The sequence below is a fragment of the Hemicordylus capensis genome, chromosome 4 (genome assembly GCF_027244095.1).
Source record: "Hemicordylus capensis ecotype Gifberg chromosome 4, rHemCap1.1.pri, whole genome shotgun sequence".
Classification (NCBI taxonomy): domain Eukaryota; kingdom Metazoa; phylum Chordata; class Lepidosauria; order Squamata; family Cordylidae; genus Hemicordylus; species Hemicordylus capensis.
In genome coordinates this window covers 68,879,151-68,906,602 of record NC_069660.1, presented here as the reverse complement: position 1 = coordinate 68,906,602, position 27,452 = coordinate 68,879,151, and the positions used below count along the sequence as shown (strand labels likewise).

The 27,452-nt window shown below is 43.4% G+C and overlaps 1 protein-coding gene across 4 annotated transcripts in view; it reads right to left on the bottom strand.

The window, feature by feature from the left end:
• Positions 1 to 27,452, bottom strand: part of LRRN2 (leucine rich repeat neuronal 2) — a 238,674-nt gene that overhangs the window by 163,199 nt on the left and 48,023 nt on the right. Inside the window, exon 1 of one of the 4 annotated variants that reach the window (XM_053246803.1) lies at positions 10,404 to 10,439. The exons of the other annotated variants lie outside the window; for them this stretch is intronic. The gene's annotated coding sequence lies outside the window, so the exon portion shown is untranslated. Of the gene's footprint in view, positions 1 to 10,403; positions 10,440 to 27,452 lie in introns of those variants that run through there. 4 annotated transcript variants of the gene reach the window in all.

Here is a 27,452-nt window from a genome sequence, read left to right as displayed (position 1 = left end):
CCCAGAACTAAACTTTCCACAGTTCACAAGGTTTGGACAAAGAGGTTCAGTTCCATTCTGTCCACGCTTATTTTAACACAAAATTTGTGTGATGTATCACAAAAGATCATGATACAAGAAAATGTTGCATTATGGAAATTTTCAGAAGGTTTTTAGGGCTTAGGGAAGAAAATCTGTAACATCTGGAAAACGAGAAGGCATGACCATGAAAAGATGTTCAAACACTATGACAAGCTAATCATGGTGTGATTAATTATTCTTTATGTGTACATAATAAGGAAACTGATGTACCTAAGGTGGAACATGGTTATTCTGAGGTGACAGGTGAAATTGCTGCCAATGTCCATTTACCAGAGGCAGAAGGGGGAGTGAGATGAGGTTGGATATTGTGAGGATATCATTTCCATTTTTCCTCTCAGTGTTGAACTTTCAGTATCATACAACAGAAAGATGCCGAAACACAGTGCAGCACCAATGATAATCTGCCCCTTGATGACAGCACTTAAGTCAGAATGGGTCTGGATCCCCTCCAGGGATCCTTCCAGGGATCCAGACACATCTCAAAATCTATGCTTTCGTTTACTTGAAACTTCAGCTAGGTTTCTGTGGCTCTTTTGGGAAGAAGAGGCCCCTTGAGCATTTTCAGACAGCAGGCTTTACTGCGAGCTCAAATTCCCCCCCTCCCCCAAAACAATTTTTTTTTAACCAGACACAAATTGGGCTACATCGATGCCTAATGAAAAACCCGACTCGTGTGTGGAGTGCTCCCTAATAACTCACAGAGACTTTAGAGTAAATCTGGCTGATATGTGAATGCGCACCCTCCATTCCGGGGGAGAAGTGATCTAAAAGCCCCGTCTGGAAATGCTCCTTGAGGATGACTCATAGAAAGCCTTCCACTAGCAATTCAGATCTCTTGGCCCTGGCCTCCTAGCTCCCAGTTTTGTGCTTTAATACCAGCTGTCTGCTTGCATTTGCGACTTGAGCTGCACACTTCTCAATCAAACCTTTCTTATGACACATCTACCCAATGGTTATTTTTACATCCCGTTCAGGCATCCAGATGGAATAGCACAGTTGCCATTAATAGATGGAGGACTCGGGGACTTGACAAGCATTCACTTAACAGGCATAAATAGATGAGGCAGCCCCTGAGTTTCCACGCAATATATTTTCCCTCTTTGGGTGCTTCCCATTCTGACTGGAACACAGCTGCAAATGAGGAAGCACATTATAAGCGTTAACATAAGATACTTCCTTTGAGGCCTCTTTCTCTTCTGGTTACTAATTAGCTAAGAGGGTCATGCATGATACAGCGGATTATTTTGGATTTCCCTTTGGTATTTAATGTAATAACACTGATGCTAGGATTCTATCCACAGGCCTGAGGTGCTGCCAAGCCCCACACACTTTATTAGCACATTGCAAAGTGCAAGAAGAAACCACTTGCAGTGGCAACATGAACTAGATTCACCTTGTAGTTTCCATTTCTTGGAAGCAACTACATTGTGAAAATTCAGCATTTTCCTCCAGATAAAGGGTTTTTCAAATCAGAGGTTCACTGATTCAGCATGCATGCCCGATAGCTACCCCCCGCAGCCACACATGGATTATGCCTATCCCCACAATAATCCCTGCTTAGTAGTCCAGACAGTAAAGTAGCGACTGACTCTTGCACAAAACCCTCACTCTTTTTGTTCTACCATTCCTTTCACTTTTAATTTAGCCCTACAGTGCAAACATGGTGATTAGGAGAAGTTAGTGGCTGACACCCAGACTAATAGTTCACTGGGGCAATGAACAGAGATGCACATGCACATGATGCACATGATGCACATGAACAAAGGTGCAAGAATGTCATGTAACTGAGCAATGCTCAAAGTTGTGCAATCTCTTGCCACGTGCAATCAGTCAATATCTTTATTATGGTACTTGACCAGATTTCAGCATTATAGTGCAAAGTTAATGTTCAATGCAGTTGGTACAGTCTGTCAGATATCACAGTTACATGTAGGTAGAGGAAGTTTACTCAAATCAGGGACATATCCTTATCTAACTAATAGGGGGTTGGGGGTGGGCTTCACCATTATCGGAAGAGAGCTGGTCTTGTGGTAGCAAGCATGACTTGTCCGCTTAAGCTAAGCAGGATCTGCCCTGGTTGCATACGAAAGGGAGACTAGAAGTGTGAGCGCTGTAAGATATTCCCCTTAGGGGATGGAGCCGCTCTGGGAAATGCATCTAGACTCCAAGTTCCTTCTCTGGCATCTCCAAGATAGGGCTGAGAGAGATTCCTGCCTGCAGCCTTGGAGAAGCCGCTGCCAGTCTGTGTAGACAATACTGAGCAAGATGGACCTATGATCTGACTCAGTATACGGCAGCTTCGTATGTTCCTATGTTCCATTGCTTGACGAATCTTGTGTGCAATGGCACCAAATTTAGCAATACAAGAAGTAACAAATACAGTCTTATCCGCAAGAAGATAGGTTTCATAAAAATCCATTGGTCTTCCCTGTAAGTTCTCTTAAAGGGGTAAAATCAATTTGTAGAGATGTGCACGGAACTGGCCGGCCCGGTTCGGTTCGAGTCTGGACTTGAACCTGACCTGGTGAGTTTGCTCCAGCACCCGCTCAAAACACACACCCCGGTTCGGTTTTGGGGGGTTCGCGGACCTTAAAAAAAAAAAACCTCAAAATAAAATTTTTAATGTCACTCACCCCCTCCGGGGGAGTTGTTGGAGGCGGAGGGAGTGGTGGTGGTCCACAGAGGTTCCCGCTCCCCCGCCAGCCTCAATGCAACATGAACCGGCCCATTGGGCCGGCTCTTTGGCCCATTTGGGCTTTCCCCCTCAGCGCGGTGGCCATTTTGGAGGCTGCCGCACCCGCACAATTGGCCTCTGAGAGGCCTGGCATGACCCAGGCCTCTCTGAGGGGTAAGTGACATTAAAAAAATATTTTTAGTTTTAAAAAACCCTCTGAGAACCCCAGAACAGTCGGTGTGTGTGTGTGTTCGGTCCGGGGTCGGACCGAACAGGGGGTGGTTCAGTTCAGCCCAGGACCGTCGAAATGAACTGGCTCTATGTCAAACCTGTACGACGTCGAGCTGGTTTGCACATCCCTATCAATTTGCTATATGGAGTGCTATAAAATTCACAATGAAGTAAAATTCAAATTTTACTTAAAATTTTTTAGATGAAGCCAAATTTTCAATTTCATCTGATCCACAAGAACATTTGTGCAGGTGATAAGGTATCTTTTTTATATCTCCCCTCCAGCTAAGCTGATGGAAAAACATAACAAGCTAAGGTGAAAGTTCTCCAATGGGTTGGACATGTCAAATTATAGAAATAACTTGCAGGAGCTAAAATTGAGGTGACCCACCAATTATTAATACCATTAGGGAGTTCACTTGGCACATGGAAGCACTGAACTTATGCAACAAAGATGTGGGATAGCTCTGCCTCAATCTCTGCAACATATACAGAGTGATGAAGAGGTTTCACAGCAGGAGGCAGACCACAGGTTGAACAAAACCGCACCAGTAAAACACAAGTCTGGAATCAAGTTCCCAACTTAGAAGAATTAGCTAGCACAACATCCTTGCAATAGTGCAACATAACTTGATTGACTGATTGATTGATTGATTGCTGAATCTGTATACCGCCTTTCATTTAAACAATCCCAAGGCAGTTCACACCAAAAAATTGAAAGGACTATAAAAATTACGCAATTAAAATATTAAGCTAAACATATAAAAACATAGATCTGACTAAAAAGATTTAAAATACAAGCACAATATAACAATTCAAAAATACTAAGCATTAGCAGTAGAGTTAATCATATAAAAGCCTGGGTAAAAAGCCAGGATTTCACAAGTTCTCTAAAAACTGTGATGGAGAATGAGGAGCGAATAGCCACTGGGAGAGCATTCCAGAGTCTGGGGGCAGCAACAGAGAAGGCCCTGTCCCGTGTGCATGACAGCCGAGCCTCCCTCATTGTCGGCACCTGGAGCAGAGCCCCCTCAGATGACCTCATCAAGCAGGCAGCAACCCTTGGGAGCAGGCAGTCCCTCAGGTATCCAGGGCCCAAACCATTAAGGGCTTTAAAGGTCAAAAACAGCACTTTGAATTGGACTCAGAAACAAACTTCTTATATGCTGGTCACTATTTCCATTAAATAGTGACTATTGCTATTGGCTGTTATCTGTCACTATTTAACAAAGATTTATTATTAGCAGCAAGGTTTGAGTGACTGTCCCTAAGCAAACTGCAGGTACACCAGATTTTTCATGAGCATGGTATCTTTGCCCTCTCTGCCTCAGCAGCTCCAAGAGACCTGTGCTGACTTGCCAAAAAGAGTTGTGCATTGTTGTCAACTCAATAGGCACCCTTCTTGGTGGAAGCTGGAAGTCTCTGTATTATCACAGAATAGTATTTCACTGCCTATGAAGGGCACCTGCTAGGTAAGAAGTTGAGTTGTAGGAATAGTAGGTGGGGTATGATCCTTGCCCAGTACCAGATAGATAATATGAGGCAGCATTTTTAACCTCAGAGGTACCCTTCCCTAGAAATGAGAGTTCTGTCCACCAGGTGAGGAGTTGTGCCATACCTCACCCCATCTGGGCATGGTGGTGAAGATCACTGAATGAGATTTACGCTGTATTCAGCCAATATCTTGTGCCTGTGTTCAGATGTCTGTATCTGCATTCTTATTCATTTACTATTTCTCAGTGTAAACCGCCCTGAGCCATTTTTGGAAGGGTGGTACAGAAATCAAATTATTATTATTAATAATAATAATAATAATAATAATAATTAATAATATCAACCACAAACAGCAAGTGTCGCCTTTGTAAAGAAGCAGATGAAACCGTGGACCACCTAATCAGCTGTTGTAAAAAGATCGCACAGATTGATTACAAACAAAGGCATGACAAAGTAGCAGGGATGATACACTGGAACATCTGCAAAAAATACAAGCTACCTGTAGCCAAAAATTGGTGGGACCATCAAACTGAAAAAGTTGAAGAAAATGAAGATGTAAAAATACTATGGGACTTCCAACTACAAACAGACAAACATCTGCCACACAATACACCAGATATAACTGTAGTCGAGAAGAAAGAAAAACAAGTGAAAATAATCGACATAGCAATACCAGGGGATAGCAGAATAGAAGACAAAGAAATAGAAAAAAATCACCAAATACAAAGATCTACCAATTGAAATTGAAAGGCTGTGGCAGAAAAAGACCAAAATAATCCCAGTGGTAATTGGCGCCCTGGGTGCAGTTCCAAAAGACCTTCAAGAGCACCTCAACACCATAGGGGCCACAGAAATCACCATCAGCCAGTTACAAAAAGCAGCTTTACTGGGAACAGCCTATATTCTGCGACGATATCTATAACAATTGACAATAAAATTCAGCCATCCCAGGTCCTTGGGAAGGACTCGATGTCTGGATAAAACAAACCAGTCAATAACACCTGTCTGACTGTGTAAACGAGAAATAATAATAATAAATAAAGTGAACCTGGGTAGAGGTCGCTCAAATGCATGATGCAGATAGGAAGTGTACTGCTGTACCCATGTTCAACATAAAGTATGAAGAACTGTGTATAGATCTCTACCTGTGTACACTATACACTCATTGTCCAACTGTTGACCATAACCTGTGAATAGGGCCTTGACACGGCATGCAGACCATCCAGGTCCAGCTTCAGGAAGCCCCTAGCAAACTGCCCTTCATGAGCCGCCTCCCACTGGGTGGGGCCTGCTAAGGTTTGTGGTGGATCTTACCTTGACAGGTGAGTTGAAGGGAGAGAGAAGGTGACAACAGAGTGACTACTCCACCAAGCGGTGACCCTCTCACCACAGCACAAGGGCTATGGGCAAGGAAATGGTCTTAGGGACTGGCAATGGGCCCTCCTGAGGACTTTGGGTCCTTGACAGCCACTCAACAAAGCAACACCTACCTGGGACCAGAGCTTATACTTCTAACTCTTTGGTTCAGGGCTCAAGAAAATATATATTTTTTAAAAACACACTTCAGTTCATCTAGAAATGCAGACGTCAGAAATCTATCATAATATCCACTTGATCAACCAAATACTACACAGCTGATGTAGTCTGGAACTATGTGGGCCTTTCTTTCTCAGAAGATTTTATGCATATATAGCAGAGGCCAAACCAAGTATCTGAAATTGTACTTCAGCTGACAAGATATGTAACACTTCCAGATGAAATTCTATTCCAGGCCAGTGTTATAGTGGCAAAAGGTATGATCCCTATTGCCCCAAAGCAAGAAGATTGATGGTCATTATAATCAGTATCCTAGCTAGTTTAACCTCAGATTCTTTTCCTGCTGTATCAGCCCCAGCAGCTTCCCGGGTGGTCTTTTTAGCTGGTGAGAAGAGAGGAATGATTAATAACCCTTATAGCAGGCTGGCAAGCTGAACAGAAATGGAGAGGATGGCAGGGTGGGGCCCCCCAAGCATTGCTATGTTGCCATTGGAGGGGATCTTCCTAGGAAGTCACTACAGGCAAGGTTAAAGCTTCGCCTTTGAATATGCTGCCCAATAAAAGCACAGTGTAGAAGTTCTGGATTTAAAAGGGTATAGATGTGTGTTGACATTACCTGGGGAAGAGGCTTTTATTTCCTCTTGTTGAATCAAAGAACATCCACAGAGCAAAGTTTGAGTTATACTAGATGAAATGAACAAACTGGATTAGCAGGCTAAAAGCTGGGAAATCTGGCAGATTGACTGAAGATGAGCACCAGGAGAGGAGAGCTGGTCTTGTGGTAGCAAGCATGACTTGTCCCCATAGCTAAGGAGGGTCTGCCCTGGTTGCATATGAATGGGAGACTCGATGTGTGAGCACTGCAAGATATTCCCCTCAGGGGATGAAGCCGCTCTGGGAAGAGCAGAAGGTTTCAAGTTCCCTCCCTAGCAGCATCTCCAAGATAGGGCTGAGAGAGATTCCTGCCTGCAACCTTGGAGAAGCCGCTGCCAGTCTGTGAAGACAATCCTGAGCTAGATAGACCAATGGTCTGACTCAGTATATGGCAGTTTCCTATGTTTCCTACCTTGGTAGTGGTGGTTGCTTTTTATCTGTGCCCCTGTCTGCTCTTAGACTGTCTAATTTGCTGACCATGAACAGAAGCTGAAATGTTTGTGCCAGTTTCAACATGCAGAGAAGATAGTATGTTGGCATGCAACATTTCAGCTTCTGCTTGTAACAAACCATTCAGATGACCCATTTGCCAGGATGGGCAGAGAGGGGAGGGAAGCAGCCAGAATGAGGAGGGCAGTTATCTGTATTTGTTCCCAGTTCCTTCCCACATATGAACATCCAAAACCATACCCTCCATCTGTATTTGTTTTGTCATGAATGCCAATTGATGGTGGGTATTATTTTTCTACCTAAAATTAGAGGATAGCTTCTAACTGTGGTTATTTAACTGTTAACTCTTTAACTGTGGCTATTTAACAACTTCCTTAGTTTGGTATCAAGGGGGGTCAGTTCCCATTCTAGGCATTTGAAGAGTTCCCCCCACATTTTACTGAATTCCTCCTGCCAAACCCAATAACTGATATCTCCCTGCAAGAATGTCTTTCCTCCCCCTCACCCAAATCTTTTTAAATGAGGAATTAATCCTCTAGCTTTATCAAGCATGTAACAATATACAAACCTTTGAAATCAAATTATGGAATTTGGAAGCTAGATTTGTATGATGCATTGTAAGAATCTAATGGCCATTTTGAATGTTAGATTTCCCTAGTCCCATTTTAAAAGCCAGGAAAATGAGCAGAAATGCTGAAAGACACAATGCAAGAAATGTCAAACCAAGTAGGAGATACATAAACTCTGGAAAACTTAATTCATCTCCTTCTTGAGGTCTTGAGAGCTTTGAAAGGCACAGATCTCATGCTTGTATTTGACCTCCCTGACATTACAAAGATGAGCATCTTTGGCATTTGCTAGGCAATACATGCAGTTCATGTATTGAGAGCTTGGGCAGCAAAATCAAACAGCGGAAGCAGGACAAATTAGAGGTAAGTAGGAGCCACCAAATGGCACAGTGGGGAAATGGCTTGACTACCAAGCCAGAGGCTGCCAGTTTGAATCCCCGCTGTTATGTTTCCCAGACTATGGGAAACACCTATATCAGGCAACAGCAATATAGGAAGATGCTGAAAGGCATCATCTCATACTGCTCAGGAGGAGGCAATGGTAAACCCTTCCTGTATTCTACCAAAGACAACCACAGAACTCTGTGTCACCAGGAGTCGACAACAACTCGATGGCACACTTCACCTTTAGCAGGAAATAGATATTTACGGTTCAGCTCCTTCTAGTCATCATCAAATGCACATCCATTTATATAGCACTTTGGAGCGTTCAAAGCACTTCACATATTGCATCACACTCTCTCTCTCTCTATATATGTATATATAACTATCTAATACATGGCTGCTGAACTTCGGCCCTCCTGCAGATGTTGGTCTACAATTCCCATAATCCCTGGCTATTGGCCAGTGTGACTGGGGATTATGGGAGTTGTAATTGAGTTGTAAGCTGGGGAGCCTAAATTGAGCAGGCCTGATCTAATACATACATGTGTATATTAGTGTGTGTACAGAGAATGAGAGAGAACAAACACAAGCATACCTGTAAAATGTTGACAACTTGAGGCACTGGTGTGTGTGTGTGTGTGTGTGTGTGTGTGTTTGTGCATGTGTAATATAAAGCTGTTTGGGCCTCACTGACTGACTGACTCATTAACTGACATGAAATTATCAGACCAAACCAGAAAAGGTAGAAACATGCCATTTCAGAGGTAAGTTCCAGACCTTGCCCAGACTACCAAAAACAACAACAAAAACACCCAAACCCTGGAAAAATTCATTGCTTCCCCAGAAAATCTGAAAAAATTCTCCCATTGCAAAGCATGAAGAATGAGGCCGCATAGAGATAGGAAAAGGCTAGAGTCACAGTGAAATAAGATGTTAATATGCTTGCAAACTGCAAGCCCTCACTGACTGACATGAAACTCCCAGACCAAACCACGAAAGAAAGAAACATGCTATTTTTGCAAGTAGGTTCCCGATCTTGCCCAGACTACCAAGTGAATCAAAAATTCATAACTTTTCCAGAAAATCTCTTCCATAGGAAACTATGGGGAATGAGACCTCACAGAGGTACAAAAAGACTAGAGTCACAAAAAGATAAGACGTTCATATGCTTGCAAAATGCAAGCCCTTTTACTAGTGTTCTGTGGTGGGTGTGCCATATCTCCCTTTAGGGGCTGGGTGACAGCTCCCACAAGTTAGTGGTACAGAGTGGGAGCACTGAGTCTCTAAAGAAGTAGGGAGATCTAGAGAATTAAAATGTTTTAAAGGGTTGTTGTCACTACTACTACTACTACTACTACTGGCTGACATGAAATGGTATAGCACTGCTGTGCACTGCATTGGGGCTGTTGCAGACTCTTAAGGTAGCCCCGATGCTGCAGAGAATGAATGGCAGCACAGTCATTGCCATCACAGTTACTCTCATTGTTGGAAATAAGAGTAACTCAGGTAGCATTGATTGTACAACTGCTCATTCTCTGTAGCATCGCAGAGTCTTAGGAGTCCACAGCAGCATGACGGGGTGCACAATGGTGCTGTATTGCTGTACATCATGCCTGTCATTAAGAATATTTATAAACTGCTTTTCAACAAAAAAAAATATAAAACAGCTCACACAACAAAACTGTAAGAAAATTGTTCACTGCTGTCCTCAAAGGGCTTACAATAAAAAATGAACACAAGGTAGACACCAGCAATGGATGGATGCTGTACTGGGGTTGGTTAGGTACACTTGTCCTCCCTCGCTAAATATAAGAGAACCACCACTTTAAAAGGTGCCTCTTTGCCCAGTTAGCAGGGTTGCAAAGTTACTGTATACAGTAATGTGGGGAGCGGCAATACTTATCTTTAGTGATAGCATGGTTTCTATCCAAATACTGAGTGCTGAGAAAATATGGCAGGTGACAGACAATAGTTTTTAAGAGAATTGAAGATAGCATGATAGATGCACTGTTGCCATGGCTACATACTTTTTTTGTTCTGCTATCATTCCTGATCACAGGTTTTCCAGGTTTTTGAAGACTACAAGCAACTGTAAAACCTGTTTATAAGAGACAACAATGATATGTGTGCACACAACATAGGCAATTATGCCTATGTCACACCACCTTCCACAGCTGGAAAAAAAAGATCTCCAGCATCTATCACCAGGATAGATCCGCAGCCAGAATGCTGTCTTGATGGAAGATGTCTGAATCCTGGGAAACAATAACAAATGACTAACAACATTCACAGCAAACATGCATTAAAAGTTTGTGTCTAAAATATTTTACCAGCCCCCATGGAAGCAATGTGTTCATGCTTCTTGATGGCTGCTCCATTATGAAAAGCTGCACTCTCCTGTAATGTAAAACACGAGTGCATCAGTTTTTATCTCATTTTGAGATGGAAAATGTTGGAAACTATGCTGAGCACATTGTGCCAGTAGCCCAGATAGTCTAATAGTATCATCTGTTTGAGAGAGAGTAAAAAGAATTGGTTAGATAATCAATTTCAAGGAGAATTTTCCTCCTGAGCCCTATTAGTTATAGATTAGCTGATGCTTCTGAGAAAGGAGAGTTTGAATATTCTCCCAGCCTTTATAGAATAAGATCAGTTCAGGCAGCAAATGCCTTTCAGCTCCTAATTCACATGCATGTTTATTACTGGATGGTCTGTACAATAAAGCAATGGCTTGCATGTGTAGAAAACATGCACCACAGATCAGAAACCACACATGGAGACAACACCAACTCAAACACAACTGAGAAGGTTGATCCTGGACCCTGTGCTCTAGCACTGAACCTTCCCCTTCAGATGCACAGAGTGATGCCTTATATTTACAGATATGGACATAACATAACTCAAGCAGAGCCTATCTAGTCTAGCATCCTTTCCCCACAGTGGCCCACCAGATGCCTCTAGAAAGCCCACAACCAGGAGATGAAGGCATGTCTCCCTCCTGCTGTTGCTTCCCTGCAGCTGCTTTTCAGAGGCATCTTGCCCCTGTACCTGGAGATACAAATCAGCCCAAAAGGTCTCTGCTGTCTCTACCTCTGTCTTTATAATTTTTAAGGGATGACTTTTCAGAAATGTGTGGCAAATTTACCTCTGAATGGTTATTCACATAATTAGGGCACAATGAATCTAACTAGAATCTAGAACCTTGGTCACATAATAATAGCTCACATAGGACCTTTCCTCACTTGTTTGGCTTCCCGACAGGGGCGTAACTACTATTAGGCAAGGGGAGGCCGCTGCCTGGGGGCCCCCATCCCTCAAGGGCCCCCCCAGAGGCAAGTCACATGAGGCAAGTCACATGACTATACATTGTGAAGTGTGTGTGTGTGTGTATCAGCGAGGGGCCCATTTAAAAATTTTGTCTCTGGGCCCACTCCAGCCTTGTTACGCCCCTGCTTCCCGAAGAGAACTTAATTTCAATGGATGGGTTCTAATGATGACAAACATCCCCAGGAAACATTGAGCCTCTTCTCACAATTACAGAGAAGGGCTCCAGAGCGGGCTGCGGGGAGAGTGGGTTAAACTTTCCCTCCCCGCAGATGATCCCACTTGCATTGCTGGGTGCTCTCCCTGTGTGCCCAGGCAATTCTCCACATGCTGAGGCAGCGGCGGTGGGGGGAGGGGTCAGGTGCCGGGATGTGTCACCCTGACCCCTGGAACTACCAGGATGCACTGCATGAATGTGTGGTGCATCATGGGGATGCCCCTCCCCAGGCTCCCCGCAATGTGGTAGCTAAGGCTGCAAGCAGCAACAGCTGCCACACAATCAAGAAAATGAGGTTAAGGGAGCAACACCTGGGTGTCCTTATAAACACGCAAATCGACCATCTTGTTCTTCCACACGAATGATTATTACTGCTCACCTCGGAAATCAGGCAGGCTCTCCAGAGACCTATGGTGTTACTATCCACCTGGGTGAGGCTCCTAGGGCTCATGGTCGCGACCTTCAAAGCAGTCCCGTGGGTGAGGTTTCACTCCTGTGCACTCCAATGGTTCCTCCTGCCTTATCAGCGAGCCATAGTGGATCGTACAACTACACCCTCCAGATTCTGTGTGCCTAGTGGCTACTTCCACAAAACCTTCTATGGGAGAAACAATTTCTGGACCCACCAAAGGTGATTCTAACCACAGATGTGAGCAACAGGGGCTGGGGAGCTCACTGTCTCAATCTAACTTCACAAGGGACATGGTCTGTCCAAGAAAGGAGCCACAGCATCAATTGGAAAGAGCTGCAGGCAATTTGTCTGGCTCTACTGGCATGTCAACACCACCTCCAGGGCGCTCATATCTTACTGTGAACAAGGCGGCATGTGTTCCAAGTCGCTATATCAGGAGGCCTTCTGTCTGATCACGTGAGCGGAGGGCCACCTGGGCTCTCTGACAGCACATCACATAGAGGGAGAAGACAACCTCATGGCCGATTGGCTGAGCCAAGAGGGCCTGTTACCAGGAAAATGGACACTCTCAATGCATGTGTTCACCAGGATCACAGCGCGCATGGGAATACTGGTCATGGATCTGTTTGCAATGACAAAGAATAGCAAAACTCCATGTTTCATGTCCCATTTTCCCTGTCCTTTTTGGGGATGGTGAACAAAATAGAATAGACGCCCTCCCCCCCTTGCAGGGGTGGAACAGGTTCCACTGCGCCGATTTCTTAGGTGGATTTTCTGGTATTGGCTCGATCCTGGCAGTTCACATGTGCATGCAAAACCAGGCTGGGCTCCCTCAGCCCGGTTTTGCATGCGTGTGTGAATAGCCTCATTAAATTCTAGATTAGTGCAGTGCACACTCCCAATTTCTGGCCAGGAGAAACTGGGAATCTTTGGTGACATAGAGCTGGCAACATGCAAGCTCAACATTTACCTGACATTCAATACCTGTAGCTCAAATCCTAGATTAATGATGTTGGGTAAATAGCAATAGCAATAGCAATAGCACTTACATTTATATACCGCTCTATAGCTGGAAGCTCTCTAAGCGGTTTACAATGATTTAGCATATTGCCCCCCAACATTCTGGGTACTCATTTTACCGACCTCGGAAGGATGGAAGGCTGAGTCAGCCTTGAGCCCCTGGTCAGGATCGAACTTGTAACCTTCTGGTTACAGGGCGGCAGTTTTACTACTGCGCCACCACTGCGCCACCAAATGCTAGTGTCAGGGTTTCCTCCCCTCCTCCCTGAGACAGGGTGGTGTGTCCAGCCAGCTAGTAGAGTGCCGAGAGAAGCCAGGGGCTCCAGACGCCAAGACAGCCCCGGCAATTACCTCTCAGAAGCCAGAGAGGATTCAGAGAGATGGGCAACAGCTGCTGGGGGATGGGCAGGTGTCACCCAAGAGGCAGCAGATTGGTGGAGAGGGAATAGCCAGGATAGCAGCTCCACAGCTGCAAACAGCTGGAGGAATGATAAGGCAGGGGGTGGAATTGGGGAATGAGCCTCCTTGGATGCCAGGGATTGGGTGTCCAGGACACGTGCCTGGCTAGGGAAGACGGAGCCAGCTGAAAGCAGGGAGGAGTGTCCGAGATGTAGGGCTTTATTTAAGGCAGAGACTGCCAAGGATGAGCAGATCAGTCAGGACGGGGTTTGTGGGCCTGACAGTCTCCCGGAGAGGAGCTCAGGCTTTTGGCTCCCACTGCTAGGCGAAGGAGGAGAGTGAATGAACTTCCTTCCTTCCCCAACTCTGAGGCAATGCTGAAGCACTGATGGGCATCTGCCTGTTGCTGGGGGGATCCCCACAATGCAGAGCACACTTGTGGTGTGAATCCCGCTTGTGTGATGCATTGTGGGATTTCTGGGGCCCAGGACAATGGGTCCTGGCCTCAGAGCAATCAGCCCTGCTGCACCCTGCATGGGGCAGGGGTGATTGTGTGGGAGCACGGAGCGCTCTCCCACCAGGACAACAATGATCGTCTGGGGGAAGGCAAGGCTTGAGAAGCCCTCCTCCCTCCCACCCACCAGGTGGTGTGAATGGCCCCGTCCTCTATAAGTAATTGAACAGGGAGCAACATTAACTGAGAAACAAGTGTTTGATATTTGTTACTAACAAAAACATAGGCGGAGAAAACAATAAACAGACTAGAATTCTCCTATGCAGAGAGAGAAAGAACTTCTCAGTTTGAATTCAGGACAGGAAGTGAGCAGCAGACAAACAAACCCAGACTCCCCCCCACTCCCACCCCCCGCCCACAAGCCAGCACACATGATACATTCAAATACATGTCCTAAACAAAGAACAGAGACCATGCTATAGCAAATCCTAACAAATGCTGGGTTGGTGCATTGCCACTTCTGTATTGTCCAAAATTTACAGGTTCCCATGACTGGAAATTAGGAGCACACATGCTACACGAAGCTAGGATTTGATGCTTACTGGGGAAGCTTCTGATTGTGTGAACCCATCTATGTCTCCCTTCAGCTCAATGTCAGCTGCTAGAAAAACACAGAAACACTAGACAGAAAAGCAAATTCAGGCTCTAAAGAGGGTATACTGAAGAGAGGCCACAGATTTGGAGTGGCTCTATGTTAATGATGCAGTGGGGAAATGACTTGACTAGCAAGCCAGAGGTTGTTGGTTCGAATCCCTGCTGGTAAGACCTATATCGGGCAGCAGCAATATAGGAAAATGCTAAAAGGCATCCGCTCATAATACATGGGCGGAGGCAATAGTAAACCACTCCTGTATTCTACCAAAGACAACCACAGGGCAGTGTGGTCACCAGGGGTCGAAACTGACTCAACAGCACACTTCATCTTTACCTTTATGTTTGGGAAACACATGTGTCATTTATCTATCATCATCTGAACAGGTAGGCTTTACCGTGAGCTTACTGAGAGGCTCAAAGTTGTCCCATTCAAAGCTGTCCCAAAAAGCCGACACAATAGTGGATTATTTTACCCCAGATATAAATCAGACTACACCCTAAAACGCTGTGAAAAACCCAAATTGTGTGTGAACTACTCCCTGGTAACTCACAGGGACTTGGGGGTAAATCTGGCTGATATGTGAACGTACCCCCTCCATTCCGGAGGAGATGTGAGTTAAAGGGCTTTAAAAGCCCCGTGTGAAAAACTTCCTGGTTGACCTTTTCTTTTACAGTGCACTGAACTCCCAGTCTGGAATACTTCAGAGCCATTTTCTCAACGGTCATCATGACCTGAGGGCTCTCCTGCTTCCTTGCAAGGTCAATAGATGTGTGGGCTGCATATGAAGCCACATATAGATATTTGGATCTTAAAAACCATCATGGAAAATGTTGAGTGTGATTGGATGAAGACAAAGTTAAGAACAGGAACAAGGGAGCTCTTTTCTTGGCTCAGCCCTGCTGTTCTTACTAGACAATGCTCCTTCCTCCTACCTAGAGATATTTTAAGGAGAAATATTCAAATACTGTGGTACACAAATGCCTGTCTTTCTAGATGAATGCATCAAAGCTCCTCAAGTTCTCCACTCTGGGTGGTGTGGCAAACTCATTATTGAGAAAAGAAGCCCCCCCCCACCAATGCCTACCTATTAGTAATTAAAATCTAAACTCTGATGGACAGTGGCGGACTGGGTCTAAAAATATTGGTTGCCAGGAGACAAAGGGGGCCCACCCACAACTATAAGGCTATCATTCACTTTTTATAAGAAATAAATAAAAATTTCAAAAATACATAAGTGGGAAAAAGGTACAATTAAAAATTTTGCGAAATAAACGTATTTTTTTTAGTAATTACAGTACATATTATGTACTGTATATATTGTACATATTGTACATATTACTGGCAATATACAGTACAGATTGTTATAATTGAATTTTTCATTTAAAAAAATTTAAATAAATGGTGGATATTTTTAAATAGTTTGCTTGTACTGAACATTTTACATATTAACAGGTAGTTCAAAAGCACATTTCATGCAGTCCACTAAATTAAGAGCAACTGAGTTTGAGTTCTAGTGAGTTCACTAGATGATTGTGCGAATCTCTCAATAATTGCTTCTGCATCCAATTCATCTAACAATTCCTTTTCAATGGATAGCAACATGTATGATTCGAAGTTCCCCTCAGACAGTTAATTTCTTAGCCTTGTCCTTATGATCTTTAGCTTTGAAAATGTCCTCTCACATTGGACTTGAGTAACTGATAGTGTGCAGATGACTTTATAAAGTTCACAAAGGTTATCATATGCCTTGTCATGAAGTCTGTTGCATGCCAGAATTTTTAGTACACACGATGGGCAAGTGCTACAAATTTTACACTCGTTGCAACTGGAATCCATATTCTCACCATCATTAAGCAATAGCTTTAATACATCAAAGTTCAAAGCAAAAGAAAACAATTCCGATATTACTTGATCTTTGCTGATTGGTGGAGACAGCTTAATAATACCTTCCAATGCTTCATCTTCAAGGCCCTTCTCTGCAATAGTTTTAAACTTTGCTGGGTCCAAGCAGGATAAATCTTTATGCAATTCTGTGTTGTACAAAGCGTAAATCTAGTGACTGGACAATGCGGTCCATTATTAGGTTAAACACATTTACTCGAAAATCAGCTAGAGAATCTGAGGAATTTCCTTCATCAGCTATAAGCCCATCCGCCATTCTTTTCTTCTTCTTCTTCTGCCTCTTAACTGGCAATGCTGTTTCCAAAGAGTCAGTTCTCTGACAACCAGAGAAGGGGCGAGTCTGGAAGAGATACATCAGGCAAGCTCTGGAGAGAAAGAGGGAGTTCTGAGAAAGCACTGCTTGGGTGCAGTCGTGTTCTGCTCTGATCTACTAAGAACAATTTTAACAATCTCAGTAATTTTAACACTCCACAGTAAATGATAGCCTTATAGTTGTGGGTGGGCCCCCTTTGTCTCCACAGTATATTAGGGCCACAGTATATTAAAAATATTAATTAAATACATAAAACACATAAAACACAGCAAGCACAAGGTGAAGAGCTGACGAAGCACACTCAAACTGAGGAGGCTGACGCAATGAAAAATATTTGCTGTCTGTGCAATGTGGGCATGGGCAAGAGCTCGCAGGTCGAGGGCGTAGGGGCTGAGCAGTGACTCGTGGAGGATCTGCTTGAGGGCCAGCTGCATGGTGTCGCTCAGCGGCATCAGGCCCATGATGGCCAGTGGGGGGGGCAGCAGCGGTGGCAGCAACTGCCGCAGGAGGCGGCAGAGGTGGGCGGGGCCGTGGCGGGCATGCTGCTGGAGGCTTGCCAGCACCCGCTGTCCTCCGCCAGGTGCCCCTGACTGTCTGGGCATAATATTCTTAAATATAAAGTATCCTCGAAAAATGATTTTATTTTAAAAAAATTATTAAAATAGTAATACGACGTAAATTTCAGTTGCACACAGTAATAATATTGGAACTTCTATTATATTTTCAAACTACTAAAAGGTCATTAACATTTTTAACATATTGTCTAATGTTTAAGGGGGCCCACTTCATCAGGGGCCCACAGGGCCCACTTGCCATTGGGCAAGCTGACACCCTGGCCAGTCCGCCACTGCTGATGGAACATTTTAGATTATGCCTCTAGAGATGGCTGGTGCAGAAAACAATATTTCCAGAGCTAAAGCACTGTTGCCATAGGCAGAAAGTGTTTCAAACACCAAATCCAGCAGTGAAGCAAGATCAAGGAGGTGACGTCTTCCCTCAGCTCTTGTTTTAATGGAAGATATGTGTCCAACCAAGGCAAACAAGTTTAAATATTAAAGGTCTCTTAGCAATGCCTATAGAACTGGAAAAGACCCACAGGCACCAAGGCATCCTTGTCCAAGAAGCTCTGGGACAATGAAAAAATTCTCTAGGACAAGACCATGTGCATGCAGTGCTTGTATGCAGAAGTAAATGTTATGGAGTTCAATGGAACTTACTCCCTAGTAACTAGGACGGCAGCCGTAGTCACTTCAGATGCATGCAGAGTAACCAAAGGCAAAAGAAGACAAGTCTCCTGTACCTTCAATAGTTATGTAGAAGGTGAATATTTGGTAAGTGGAATTTGTTATGCTGGGGAGATAATTGTTGTGCCTAATGAGGTTTTCTCTTGTACAACACTTACAAAGCTAGTACTCATAGCTTACCTAGGTTATACAGAAAGTTGCCTTATTCCAAATCAGACCATTGGTCCATCTAGCTCAGTATTGTTTTCAATGACTGGCGAGAATTCTCCAAGGTTTCAGTCAGGGGTCTTTCTCAGCCTTACCTGGAGATGTCAAGGGTTGTATTGTATTGTATTGTATTGTATTGTATTGTATTGTATTGTATTGTATTGTATTGAAGATTTCTTGTATACCACCTCCTCCAAACAATAACAATAGCAATATTCTTTTTTAAAAAAATTAAAGGGCAAAAGCCTGGTGAAAAAGATAGGTCTTAAGAAGACCCAGGATTGTACCCGGGACCTTCTGCATGCAAAGCAGATGCTCTGCCACTGAGCTATGACCCCACCACAGGAACATAGGTAGCTGCCTCATACTGAATCAGACCATTGGTCCATCTAGCTCAGTATTGTCTACACTGACTGGCAGCAGTTCTTCAGGGTTTCAGGTAGGAGCCTTTCCCAGCCCTACTTGGAGATGCCAAGGACCTTCTGCCTTGGACTTTCTGCATGTAATGGAGATGCTCTACCACAGAGCTACAGTTTACAACTGAACCACAACAGGTAGATGGCATAGCCCTTTACATCTCATGCTAAAGCAGCAGGGAAGGCATCCATGTCTTATCCTGCCACTTTCCTTGATGATGCACTATTGTCTGCCTCCCTCTCTCACCTGTGTGCCTGGCACACCTTAAGACTGGAAGATTAGGCAGAAGACAGATGACAGGGCCGCAGGAAGAATGCACAGAAAGAGTTGCAACTGCCTCATCTCCTCCTTTAAGTAGGAGATTTAAAGCACTGTGTCTGGGCTGAGAGGTGACAGTTCTAACCTGTGGGGAACAGATGATGCAAAGGGTGGCAATGTTTCAATCAGGAAGAAGAAATGGAAGGGACAGCATGGGGTGGAGCTGGCTAGGCATCCAAAAATCACCACATTGGACTGAAACACACACACTACTATAGCGTATAATTCTCCCTTTCTGCCTTAAGCAAGGTCAGCTAAATGAAATAAACAGAAAGACATTACTGAAGTTCTGCTTCTTTACCAATTTCGGAGAGATCAGGGCTCCATAAGAAAAAAGGAACCTTGTTAATTCTACATTATCCAGAGCTCTAAGCCTGATCTTTTTAGAGTGCTGAGCGTCAGTCTCATTTGTTGGGGTTTAAAATCATTTGGAGTGCATCTCTTAGTGCTGGGAATGTAATATACATTTGGGGTACTACAATTCTTTGGGCGGACGCATTCCTAAATGTCTTACAGAAACTAAGTAGTGTTTACTCACTAGAAGCAGATTGCCTTTAGTTCATGGAGAGCCTGTGATCAGGATCTACAGGACAGAGACTGAGAAACTGATAGTTCAATCTTGTCCCTTTTCTTTTCTTTTCTTTTCTTTTCTTTTCTTTTCTTTTCTTTCTTAAAAGAAAGTTTGGCCTAAATTGGTCATATACTGTAGAACATCCCTTGTTGCTTTGCAAGGAGAACCCCAAGACAGCTTATAAGTATGGAGGAGGAGTAAATGCTGAAGACTCCAGGGTCAAACTCCTCCATGGGATCTCATTGGAAAATGGTAGCTAAGTCTTCTTGGGGGAGGAGTTGTAACCAGAAGTTTGTTAGCCTCATAACTTTTCTAGCAGGCAGCCAAATGTTTAGTCCAGTGTTTGCCATTGTGAGGCCTATGGGCCAGTGGCAGCCCCCATCACCCTAAAGGTAGCTCCTTGTTGGCCCTGTGTGAAGCTTTGGCCAAAGCTGAATATAGACCACCTCCAGCCTCAGAGTCAAGATGCCCCTGGATACCAGTTGCAGGGGGGCAACAGTAGGAGAGAGGGAGTGCCCTCAGCTCTTGCCTGTGGGCTTCTCAGAGGCATCTGGTGAGCCACTACGGGAAACAGGATGCTGGACTAGGTAGGCTTTGGGCCTGATCCAGCAGGGCTGTTCTTATATATGTTCTCTGCACAGTCCTCCTGGCACTAGTGGTGTAAGGAGGCCAGTGGCGGCCCTGGTTCAGCCTGCCACCAGCAGCCCCCCCAGCCATGCCCCCCATGTTGGATGTCAGAAGTCAGCATCTGACATCAGATGCAGAGAGCATGGTTTCACTCGCAAACAGGCCACATGTCCTGTTTGCAAGCAAAATCTGGCCAGCACCGCATTTGTGGCATGGCTGGGAGCGACCCACCCTGCTTTAAAAGGCAGGGAGCTATGTTCCTGGTCAGGTTGGGAAGCCAGCACTGGCTAACCTTCTGAATAATGGAGCCGTGTGTTGGCGAGTGAAACCATGCTCCCTGCATCTGACGTCAGATGCAGGGGACGTGGCTGGGGCATGAGGTGTGGGCCCTGAGCATGGCAGCCCAGGTTCTTTGAACCCACTTGCACAATGATGGCTCCATCCCTGCCTGGCACCACATGGAGATGATCTTTTCCACTGTTCAGTCCTGCACTTTGCCCAGTGCCAGGGAAACGGAGCAGTCTTGCGTCTCTGCTAGGAAGTGTAGCCCTTCCCAGCATTTTTCCAGCTTTTCCCACAGAGCTCTTAAGAGAGGTCTCTGTCTCTCTTAAAGGGCCTTTCCAGCAATGAGAAAAGTGCAGTACTGTGTGGAGGTCAGATTTTACAAATGGCTCTTACATGGGAATGACTCTTACATGGAAGAGTTTGTTTGTTTGTTTCTTTGTTTGTTGCCAAAGTGGCCCCTGCTTGAAAAGTTGTCAAGATCACTGGTTTAGTGGAACCAGCGGTGAATGTTTAGTGGAACCAGCTTAGTGGAACCAGCGGTGAATGTGGTTTAGTGGAGCAAACAGTTACTGCTAGACTGTAGCTCCCTTGGATTAATCATAAGCAGAGGCAAGGTTAGGATGATGGCAACATGATCTTGTATAAGCAACTTGAAACCCAGCTAATCTCTAATTAAGAGGAAATCTCTAGTGCTCATTCTGATTCCACAGAGGCTCCTTGGTTGGCAGGGGATGGAAAGCATGGATGAAACTTATATAAGCAGCTTTTGTCGCTGGTGACAGGCTTGCTAGCAGAAAGAGAGAAGGCAATATGTCAGTGGCCCTGAAGAGAAACCCAGTGCCAGAGAACCATGTCTTTAGGGAAGGGCTGTAGCTCAGTGATAGAGCCCATAATTTACATAATGAAGATCCCATGTACAATCCCTGGCATCTCCAGTTAGGGAAAGGCCTCCTCCTTCTGATATCCTAGAGAACTGCTGCCAGTCAGTGTCAACAATACTGGCCTAGAGAGATCAATGGTCTGACTCAGAAGAAAGGAACCATGTGTTTTTATCCTTCAGTAATATTTAGAAAATATCATTTCTATTTTCCGACACAGAAACAGGGGCGTAACTATAATAGGGCAAGGGGAAATAGTTGTCTGGGGGCCCACTGCCTTGGGGGCCCCCCCAGAGACAAGTCACATGACTGACTCCCCCAGCTGTGCACCCCCACGGGCTTCCTTCAGTTGTATCCATCCTCCGAAATTGATGTGGGTGTTAAGACCTGGAGCTACCAGAACAGCTTGTCTTTCTCTAGTACCATTAAATGACTTGCATCGTCCACAATTTACAAAACCTTTAAAAAAAATTGATATAAAAATTTTGCTATGCTTTTTGTTACCACTATTCATCCTCATTTAAGATTTCTTTACTTCATGAGCTAAGCTTCAGTGAAGGGGGGGCCCATTTTAAAAAGCCCACTCCAACCTTGCTATGCCCCTGCATAGAAATAGCCACATGTGAGCTGAGTCCAGATTATAGCTCCACAATCTCTATTCAATGCCAGGGATGTCTATTATTTATTTTTCTATGTAAACCGCTTTGAGAATTTTGAAGAGCAGTATATAAATATTTGTTGTAGTAGTAGTAGTAGTAGTAATAAATCTTTCTATCTATCTATCTATCTATCTATCTATCTATAATTACTACTACTACAAATATTTATATACTGCTCTTCAACAAAATTCTCAAAGCAGTTTACATAGAAAAATAAATAATACATAAATAAGATAGTCCCGTGTCCCCAAAGGCCTCACAATCTAAAAAAGAAACAGAAGGTAGACACCAGCAACAGCCACTGGATGGATGCTGTGCTGGGGTTGGATAGATCCAGTTGCTCTCCCCCTGCTAAATATAAGATAATCATGACTTTAAAGGTGTATAGAAATTACATTCTATTACATTTCTTTACTGCCCTATCGTCGTATTACATTTCTATACCATTCTATACCAAAGGCTAGGGCCACCATATAAAGTCATGGTGGCATCTACAAATTTAGAGAGTGCTTCCTCCTCAATACTGAATAATGTCCACAGATTTGAGATGGGTTAACATTTCCAGGTCAAAGGGCATGAACACACAAGAGAGGCGGGCCTTTTATTTTAGCCGCTGGGCACACAATATGAAGTATGAAGACAGCTGTTCAGCATTTTGGATGAAAATTGCTGAGAAAGCCAATAGCACAGATGGAAGGACAAGTCTATCCACAGGTATTAGCCACCATGGCTGGAACTGAAGCTTCCACATGCAGGACAGATTGCCTTATATTTCCAGATGCAGAGAACAAGCAAGAAGGCATGGGATGATCCGTCTTATATTTCCTCAGGGTGTACAGCAGAGAGAATACTGTACCCAACTACAGATAAAATGCCATCAGTTGAGACCTTTATGTGTCCTCTGTATGAATGGGTTTCCAAACATCATGCCCGGCGGGGGTGGGGCAATGCTGGCATGCACCCCTTCCATATTAAAGCAAATGGAGAAACTTTGCATCAGAGCTTCCTTACCAGGATAAAAAGTTGTATCAGGGTGCATATAAGCAAAAAGAAGACTTTAGGTGAGATGGATACAAGGTTTTGAGTAGACACGGAGAGGGAGCTTTAGGCTGTACCACATTTTCAGACCCTGTATATTTTACTTGTTGCTCACCTAATTCTAATCTGTTTGTTAAACCTCTTTGCCTTGTATCTCGTGCCTTTAATTAAATTGCAAACCTTTGGATGGGGCCTTTTCATTGGTTTTAACTAGACTCTAGCACCTTGAACACATTTAGCACTATAAAAGCAATCAATGATGATAATGACTTACGCGCCTGGGTTTATTCTCTGTTTGCACTCTCACAAGCACACAGAGGCAGTCATGCAAGTACTCTTCTCTTGTTCTGTAACAAATCCTACACTGCACTGTACCATATGCCTATTCTGTTCTTTCTGATTGGCAGACTACCAAAATGTTGAGATCCCCTACAACTTGGAACAAGGATGCTTTGTGATAAGGGAAGTAGTGGGAACTCTGCACTAGAAATGAGATTATATATATCTTGTCTATATATATTTGAGTATATTTATGCTCAAAACCAAGGTGTCGTCACGTAATTACATTAAGGCTTTGATCCTATGTACCTTTACTAGGGAGTTAGCCTCATTAAGTTCAGTGGGGCTTCCAAGTAAATATTCATAGAATCAGAAGGTCATGGTATGGCTGAGGCTCCATTCTATAGCACGCTTAACATATCAGGCTAGAACTGGTTTTCACAATGGGTGTGTTTGCACATTTGGGCAATGTTAATTATGCCAATGAAAGTTGGGAGCCAGAGTGCATGCATTCCAATGAAGGCCGTAAACATGATTGTTTGCTGGCTCCAAAGTTGTCTCAGCACGATCAGCAATCTAAAATCAAATTTATTATTATTATTATTATTATTATTATTAATATTAATATTACTATTATTAAAATCCAATCTATGGGGCCAAATATGATTGAATGTCTAATGCGACATTTGTCCAGATGACTTTGGAGCCAGCACATCATCATTTTACTGAATTTCACGGGAGCATGCAAGCCTCCATCTCCCAACTTTTGGCAGCATAACTAATATCACCCGATCAGGAGAACCAGCCCAATGAATTAATGGGATAAAAGCCTAAGATAACAAACAATTTCACAGAGCAACATAGACAGTGACCTAAAAAACAGCAGAAGCAAGTGAAACACCCTTGAATTTCTTGTTCATATAAACAGAATGTATTGTCTCAGGTGGAGTTGTTTCTGGTTAACAGCCCTAGGCTGATTGTCCTGAGGTGAAAAAACAGAGATAACTACTGTGACTTTGTTGAATTAGCAAGTCTCATTTAGTCTTGAAATCTACAAACAGATTCCTATGAAATACATTTACTGGTCATATAAAAATTATCAGGAGCTCTGTCTACAACCAGTACCTTAGGAACAGTGAGCTCCAGTCCAACTGGTGTTGATAGACCATCTTGCCAGAATGGATGATATTGTTTATAAATAACTACCGGTAATAGACTCTCAGATTGCTAGAATGAATATGGGTGAGAGATCCGAAACGTATTAAATATGTAGAAAAGCCATTGTCTCAACCACATTACTTTTGCTTAGAAGATGTAAGTCTATTATCCTCAAGAAAATTCACCATAAAAGGATGATGATTCAGAGGGCTGTGGATGGAACAGGGCCAGTAACTCAAGTAGTGTGAAGGTTTAGGGCTCCAATAAGTACCAAAACGAGAGCTAGATGTTTGTTCTGAAGGACTGATCATTCTGTTCCCTGAAGGCAGATATCCTTCACCAGCTCTGGTGAAAAAGATGATGAAGAAGAAGAAAAATAAGTGAAGCCTCTTTGCAAAATAGTGCCCCAATTCTGAACACTGAGCTATTTGGACAAGGAGTTTGGACTGTAATTTGTGCTGTCTGAAAATCCGCAGTTGCCATCAAATAGTGAGAAATCCCATTACAAATGCTGGAATGTCATAGATCTTACTTTTACTAACTGTGACATAGACCTGATAACAAGGAGGGAGAGAAATCACTCACGTGATCCAGGGGGGATTAAACAGAACAAAGCAAAAATTAAACCTGAAAACTGGTGTGTGTGGGGGGAAGGGGGTACAATTCTTAACAGCCAGGCCTCCTCAAAGGTAGAGTGAAAGACCCACATCTTACCTTGATTCAAATTAAACAGGATAAGAGAGAGATTGCAAATTTTGCAGCAAGTCATCATATGTATTATAAGCTGTAATGACAGTGAGCTGGATGCTTAGCTAGTTAAGGAGCTGAGTCTTTATAAAAGGAGCCATCAAGATGAATCAAAGGGTGTAGGCCTTGATGCAGAAGTTGCTGGCTGAATTCTCATGAAATACTTTAAGCAGTAGGTTGACCTAAAAGATTATTCATACAATAATTTATACATATCTTGATTTCACAATTATGGCTTTATGCATTATGTTAATGTTGCTATCATGCACTGTAGCATCAACTTTTAGCATCAAATGTAAAGTATTTTTTAAAGTATTTTAATTGGGTTTTATATTATTTTAATTGGGTTTTATATTGTTTTAATTGTTTTTGAATTGTTTTTATATTGTTTTGAATTGTGTGTTTTTATGTCTTTTTAAAGCTGTTGTACACCGCCCAGAGCCTTTGGATGGGGTGGTTTATACATGTTATAAATAAATAAATGTCAAAAGCCACATAGAGAGAGGGTAAATTTAGAATGTTGTCATTTATAAATGTGAGATTATTTTAAATGTGTTTTCTGACACCAAGGCCAAGCTGATATGCTTACAAGTATCAATCCACAACAAGCAAACATGGAAGCATTTTTAAATGAGCTAGCAAAGATCATACTCATGCATCATATTCATCATACATACTGGGCAGCATCCAATCTAGTTAGACATGACTAAGTACCACAGAAATCAGTTAGAACCTAAGTCCCATTAATTTCAATAAGACTTAGTAATGAGTAACCTAGTTTGGATGCTGCCCCCTTCACAACAATGGTCACAATACACTCACCCCTACGCTAAAGCTGATCATCCAGAGGAAAGAAGGCTTATGAGATCACTGTGTCTGTGTCTTTGTCCCCACCCCCCAATCTGAAACCCTTTGCATTTACCGTCTGATATAGACCAGGCTCACAGCATGTGAGAGGGGGCTTAGCAGACCCTGATGGTGGTTTTTGTTTTTGCTGATTTGCCATCTTGTTTCAAGACAGCAGCCAGTCAAAGTATAGACAACAGCCCTTTGTTTCTCTTGTGCTGGCAGATACAAACCAAATTCACAGCACATGGAAGGCAGTGAAAATCTTTTTGCCAGTCCACCATGTTGTTTCAGGATGGTAGCAACTCAAGATAAGCAGCACCCCTTTGTAACCTACATACCGACAGCTATTCGGGTGACATACTGCACAAACCAGTTGACATACTGCACAATAAATTCATAGCACATGGGATGTGGTCCAAGGTAAATACTAAGCTAGATGGACCAATGGTCTGACTCGGTATATGGCAGCTTCCTATGTTCCTATATGTTCATATGCTACAGATTATTTTACCATTTGGGCAAGGTCGATAGGGATCTCCCCCCACCCTTCCAACTACTGTATAGCAACATAACCATTAATGAGTTACATATTAGAACCTTCTATTGGATTACATATTGAACCTTCTAGTTAGACTCCGCCCTTGGACTTTTCTTCCTTGTTCCTTTCAGTTTCAAAGTTTAGTGTATATTTTGCCCAGCAATAAAGAAACACTTTTGTTTGTAACAAAATATGAATAAGAGATTTCTTCTGGAACACAAGGCTCTATACAAAACCAAAGCTAGGAAATATTCTTTTCAGAATATCCCCCCCACTCCCGATTCTTGTTTTCCAAGAAGCACACAAGAGAAGCTTTTTCCAGGGTTTTACCTCTTTTGGCTTATCTAGACAATCAGCTAAAGTGTGCCCCAATCTTCATGATAGTCCTACAAAAGCTGGATCAAAATGTATTTCAATATCTAATGTAATGTAATGGCTGTGTTCAAGGAGACAGTTTGTAGCCAAAGGTGGAAATCATACTCACCAAATTAAAAACTGGAGAGGGAAGTGAATAGTCTGCAAAGAACTATTACTTTGCCCCTCCCCAAAGATTGAAATGCATGAGTGAAGCATTCTGAGAGGTTGCTCCCTTTTTCTGAAAAACCATACGAATGTCCCCACATTCAGTGGGGTATGCTCAGCCCCACTCAGGAACTAAAGAATAAAGATGAGAAGTTTGCCAGATTTCCACAACTGAAACGCTCCTAGATGTAGCAGTCTAGACTGGCTTTAATTGTGCAGATTTCTGTTTGCTGGTACAAAAGTGATGTGAACTATGATCCAGTTCTGCACCATGTGCCTCTAAATATTCCTACATACACACACTGTTGCTTTTATGGTGGTATAAGAAGGCATCAGGGCTCTAAGC